The sequence below is a fragment of the Lepisosteus oculatus genome, chromosome 1, assembly GCF_040954835.1.
Source record: "Lepisosteus oculatus isolate fLepOcu1 chromosome 1, fLepOcu1.hap2, whole genome shotgun sequence".
Taxonomy (NCBI): domain Eukaryota; kingdom Metazoa; phylum Chordata; class Actinopteri; order Semionotiformes; family Lepisosteidae; genus Lepisosteus; species Lepisosteus oculatus.
This window is the reverse complement of record NC_090696.1, coordinates 75,804,919-75,811,275: the sequence shown is the minus strand read 5'-3', so window position 1 is coordinate 75,811,275 and position 6,357 is coordinate 75,804,919.

Sequence of the window (6,357 nt, the reverse complement as noted above, 5' to 3'; positions counted from 1 at the left end):
TTCCAAATGCCTCTGTCACTGCCATTCAGTACATTCCTTCATTCCCTTCATAGAGTGTCTTGTCTGCTTCAGGCCTTCAGTAATTGATCAACAGTCTAGCGTGATGAGCACAGCTCTCCCTGCCCCTGCCGGAATCCGAACCCAGGTTCCAAGCACGCAGAGCATCACTCCCTAGACAGAGGATAACTCTGCTATGCCAGAAGGCCAAGCAGGTCCTCTGCTACAGCAGAGCTCTATAGTGTCTAGATTTCAGAGAGGGGTGATGTCACTTCTGTAACTGGCTCAGTGCAGGAGCCCTGGTATATCCTCCTCTTCTCCATATTCTGCTGCAGCAACCTCACAGACAGACACCAGTCTGAGAAATCTGAGTCACGGCACCAGTGTGAAGTGTGTTGGTCTTCCTGCCTGCTGGGATTCGATCCCGGGTGCTTGCAAGCTCTCAGCATACACAGTGCCCCTCCCAAGATAACTCTGTCACACCAAAAGACTGCAGCAGAGTTTCACACTGCCTACATTTCAGAGGAGAATGACTTTGCTTCTTTGACTGGATCAGTGCGTGAGCCCTGGTACACTTACAATCCAGCACTTTCAGGACTGTGGCTTCTTCAGTTTTCAGGAGTTTTCTAGCTTAGACCACTGCTCGTACTTTATGCTTCTGAGATGTCTGACCTCGAAAACTTTAAATAGATGGTCCAAATCAAAAAAGGAGTCCCCTAGATCTGGCAGGGAGCCATTTTTTTAATGATAAAAAGATAGATCGAGTTTAGATTCATTCATGTTCATTAATATTTTATTCTTAGATATTTAGTCTCATATTGGCCTAGTACAGTACGTTTCTCAAAGTCTCTGCTGCTTACGTACCTCAAAGTCTCTGATATGAAGCCATATACAGTATGGTTAAACTGTTGTGAAATACAGTAAAATTCCTGATAATTAACAAGGATTCAAATGTGACAGATTCGGAAAATCAGTCATTAGGAGAAAAGAGAAAAAGGCGCAGGGGGGAAAATAAGTTAAATGGAAAATTACCTGAGCAACAGGCTGTTTAATCCTGCTGTCGAGAGTAGTCAATAGTGGTTTACAAAGAGGGAGAAATCAGAATCGAAGAATAGGCACTGTCTAGCACTTAAGGAAAACTAGAAGACAGTGGTGATAAAAATAGTGCATGGAAAGGCTGTTTCAAAATGAAAAGAGATTTCAATGGGAGATTGATCACAGAGTCATTCTTATTTTAAAGACATGGTTTCTGCATTGAGAACAATGTTGTCCAAAGAGTGAAAGTTTCACCAGCCATGTGCAACATTGTAGCACCAAGAAAGCTTATCTGATAACTGAGGGAAACATTTACAGTCAGCATGTTAGTGAATTAGGATGTCTGAGAAGCAGTCTTTAGGATCACATGTCAAGCTTACCTGTCCATACTATAAAGGTGAGATAAAAATACAATATCTGTGTGAAGAGCAAGTTGTAATTGACTTTTCCTGTCTTGCTGTAACCCCTATTATTCTAGAGGTGCCATTTGTCTGCTTGGTTTGCCATTATCACCTGTATGGCTGAGATCAGTGGGAGCTTTCGCCAGTAAAAGCAAATTTCTAAGCTTCACATTGAAAACACCCTGAGAGAGAATAGGGTCTCTGCAGCACCGCTGGTTTTGGGGTGTCTTGTGTGAGTTTTGAATGCACAAAGGACGACTGTCTGATGGCCATGGGTAAAGCATAGGTTAATTCAACACTGAAAAGTAAAAGGAACAAGAGTAAAGGTTTCAGCCATGGAGCCTTCCTCAGGTTTGCTCAGTGGGAATAGAGAAGCCCTCACGTTAAACTCACAGCTCCCTGCTCTAACATCTTCTGATACAGAAGGGTTTTTTTTGGAGATGGGCTGCCTTCATCATGCTTTGCCCTCTCCCTAACCCAACACACGTGGAGCCCATTTTGCTTCAGAGCAGTGAAAAACAAGCTGAGGGGTAAACTAATGCAGAGACTCATCTGCGCGTGATTTCCACCCTAAAAGCATCACCCAGTGTAACGCCGTTGGGCTACATGTTGTTGAAATAGCAGACAGACAGGTAGCAGACTGAGCTACTGCACTGGATATTCTAGTCCGAAGAAGAACACCTTAGGCCCACAGCAGACCTAGCATTGAATTCAGGAGCAAGCAGCTCTATCCCAATAATACAGAGAGGCCCAAGGGTCAAGTAGCCTTGCCAACCTTATTTCTCCAAACTAATTGTACATCCTTGGGTCTCCTGGCCATGGCTGGCTCACAGCCTAAATCCATCAGGCAGTATCTGAAATGGAGCACTCAGCCTGGGCTCCAAATCAGCTCCTTACCCTACACCGAGTCATGTGGGGGTCCGGATGTGACAAGGTTCCAGCACACGGGCACTTTTGAACGATGTGTATTTACTTTGTGTGGCAGCACTATGTTTATAAAACATGAATACATTTATGGGTGGAGTGCATTGATGAATGTTAGACACAGATATTTTTCAAGTGTCAAATGCGGAAACAAGCACCTTAATAAACGCTAGTTTCTTTTGTAGATTTCTTGGGAGCATACACGTGACATTAATCTTGAATTCTATGGGACATTTTTCAAGACGTTTTGGGTTTTTTATCCAACATTTGCAGCCCTGTTTCAACAACTCCAGTGTCTGCAAGTCTCCTTACCACTTCTGCTCTTATTGACTTGATGTAGCGGATCATTAGATTAATTGGACCAGTTTAACACTTTTCAAAGGTCTTCAGCCGTTAATAATGTAAAGAGAACTGGAAAACTGGCTAGATTCTGGCCTTCGAGGACTGGAGTTGTCTGCCTATGATTAAAGATCAAAGGTCTGGCTTTATTCATGTAATCAGAGAGTGTGCAGGCTGTGTTATTTGAGAAAGTTTAGGACACTGGGTTTTCTTCTAACACAGGATTTCTCAGACTTGACCCTCAACACCCTGCTGTGTCCAATCTTGTGATTATTTAATTTAGGATAAGACTGGACTTGTGACTTTCTTTACACTGTCTTTTGTGAATGTGTGGGGGTGAATAATTATGGTATTTGAGGCAAAAATATTTTACTACATTTTTAACTTTTACTAAATTTAATAAAAATTGATTGTTTGCTTTAAGTAAATACGTTTCAAACTTTTATTAATTTCACTTTTACTAAATCAAGTCATTTTTACAACAAGTTGTATTCAGTTTGTGAATTACAATTTATACTCAGGAACTGAGAGTATGAATTCAGAATAGAAATTATTCTGAGTTGAGAAATCAAAATCACTCTAGCTCACTCACTATATACAGCAGAGTAAAAGAACAAATAACTTGCTCTTGTGAGATGGTAACTCAATGGTAACGAGGTAATTGTTACGTGGTAACACAATGGTAATATGATAATTGTTAAATGGTAACACAATTAATTGGTAAATTGCTGGGAAAGTAGCCACACATATTATAAGAGTCTTTAATTGAAATCAGCCTCTTTAAATGTTTAAGAAAACATTAGGCACTTCATGTGACACAAGCTACAAACCTCCATTGTAGTACACAACTTCACAACACAAAGAGGTGCTGCAATTAATTCCAGTTGCTAAACATTGACAGAAACTTGACAATTGAATAATAATTACTATTATTCAGTAGTTGTTAAGCAATGTAAATCCCTGTGAAGAAAGGTCTAATAAAACGATATGGTAATGTTAATCCAAATTGTAAATCCCTTTAGTAAACTAGAACATAATTTCATCAGGCAATAAAATGAAACATAAACTATGGGGCAACATAGCTTTAACTCCATTTGAAAGAAAGCAGTTGGTTCTACATGTTAAGATAAGGTGACAATATCAGATGCTTGGAATGTTAAACCTTTTGGAAGTAAAGAGCATGTGAAAGTCAAAGATAAGAATGCTATTTTTTAGCAGCATTTATCACATCACTTCTTGTAATACGTACTGTTCGAATTGCTGGAGTCTGATGCTGGGCAGTATTTATAGTTGAACATGAGATAATTAAAGATATACTGTAGTCATGACCTCATCTTTAGCCGGTTGTACTAATCACAGGCTTCTTTATGGAGCAGGTCACTGCAAAGGCAAAGAAGCTGTTGTGACCTAGGCTCATCAAACAGCATTGACTTACAAAAATAACAACAAGAGGCTCATATTCAACATGGTTCATATTGAGAGGTGCCAGTCGAGTCCTAGATTTTCACTGGACGTCGATCTCCGGGAATGCTCCAGTCACCTAAGTATATCCAGCATCATGCTGACATTCCTGAGTGTCTCGTGTAAGGTCCACATGCCTGCCGAGAGCAGATTCGCAGTTAACAGGGCAGAAAACAAACCTGAGAGGGCACTTCATCATTGCAGTAGGTTTCCGAATTCAGATTGCACAGCAACAGCACAGAGAAAAATAATAGAGTCCAGAAAGGTCACCTCACATGCTTGATAATCTGGAATCTTCATCTGTGCTGTAGAAGTGAATGGTGGGAACTTTGCAAAGACAAAGGGCAAGGCAGTGAAAAATATATCATGTGGCAAACAAAGTTTTCTTGACAATATTTTAAAAAAGAAAATAGATTTTGTAACAATTTCTATTTAAAGAAACGGATAACAACGCTGTGAAGCCGATTGATTACACCAAGCCATACCTTTGCTATTTTTAACCAACAGCTTTTCATAAGGCTTTTCTTTTATTTGAGGAAGGGTGGGTCAGTCAAATGTATTTCACTGACTCGTTTTGAAAGTGTCTGAGATCATGTCAGGTAAGCTTATTGCACAGATTTCACCATTTTTTATTTTAACGATAAAAAAGAACATTGCAGTTTACTGAAAAACAAACAAAACAATATAAACATTAACAAGGAAACATTAACAATTTCATACTAATTGCATTACATCAGTAAATCATGTGCTGACTGCAATCAGTGCAGAGTGAAAATACTAGCCCTGCCATTGCACTGTGCATGCTACAGTACGCTCCCTGACAAAATTGTCAAAGCATTGAAAGATGTTGTACCTGTACAGTATGTGCTCCAGTTCTAGATGTGTATTGAGAGAAAAGACGTTAAGTCATTCATGAGTTACAGTGGTAGTGAACTCATTCCTTCAGATCTGTACATTATTTATTAAGGTGCCAGAGCAGCTCCTTCTGCTAGGGGTCAGCAGGGACATGTCTGAGTCTTTTTGTGATTATTTAGGGCATGCCATTTCATTGCCTATCAATAATGGAACGAATTTGTGTTTTGTTCCGGGGACTGAGGAGAAAGGTAGACTTGGAAGAAAAAGCACTGTCTCTTCTTTGTCACAAGAGTTTTTCTGGGGCTTTCATTAGTACCAGTGCACACTGTTTGTTCCCCAGCATCCCCAGTATAATTCATTAGAATCTGTTTGAGGTGTTACTCAGAGATCTGTAACTTATCATACTAAAAGCAGTCCTAAACAAATATTTGCTGCACAATTGCTGTGCGTATTCAGGAATTCTGCTGAATTCTACACAACCTATTTTGCACTACTGTATGTACAGTATATACAAAATACTTCTACACTCTACAAATGTGTCACAAACACATTTGAGATGTATACTCTGGTTATATCTACAGCGTACAGTACATGTGGTACCGTAATAGCTTTATAAAAAACAATGAATTCCGATTCATTACCGTAGAAGGAAGAACAATAATTTATTTTAGTACAATCTTTTCAGTTTAGGAAGACTAAACGAATTTTAGTGTTCAATAAACGAAATATTTTCTTTTACTTTAAGCGTGTTTCTTCCCAGCCCGTGCGTGCTGACGCAGCTCCCTACTGCCTACAAATTCATCAGCACTATGATGCGAGTATTGACCTATCGATTTCATCCACTTTCAATGAAATGAAATGGAAATCAGGTGTTGCAATAGGCTCTGATGAAAAATATGTGGTTCTCTCAGGCAAAATTAAGCTGAAAATACACAACTGTATACAAACTTGTTCCAAAATAAAACCCGTTTTCTTGACGTCCCCGGGCATTATTACTTTTTAATGCCTGAAAAAAGGGCACTGCTATTGTATATGCTGAAAGAAACCTTGTGTAGTTTTTTTTAATTTCATGTTTTATAGCATTTCACACATATTAAAAGTACCAAGCGTAAAACACCCCCCTTGATTGGTACAGCTTATCGCAAGACAGCGTCCCAGCTTGAACTGCCCGAACAGCAGCTACCAAGCTACCTTATCTGGGTAATGAATTACCCGGAATCACGTCTGTTACATTACACAAAACTAGAAGAAAATAACTAAGCCGGCACAAGGAAGTGTTTAGTGTTACAAAACGCCGGGTTTCTGCGCTATTCTCCGCGTTGACCCCCTACACGCTCAGCCAGGC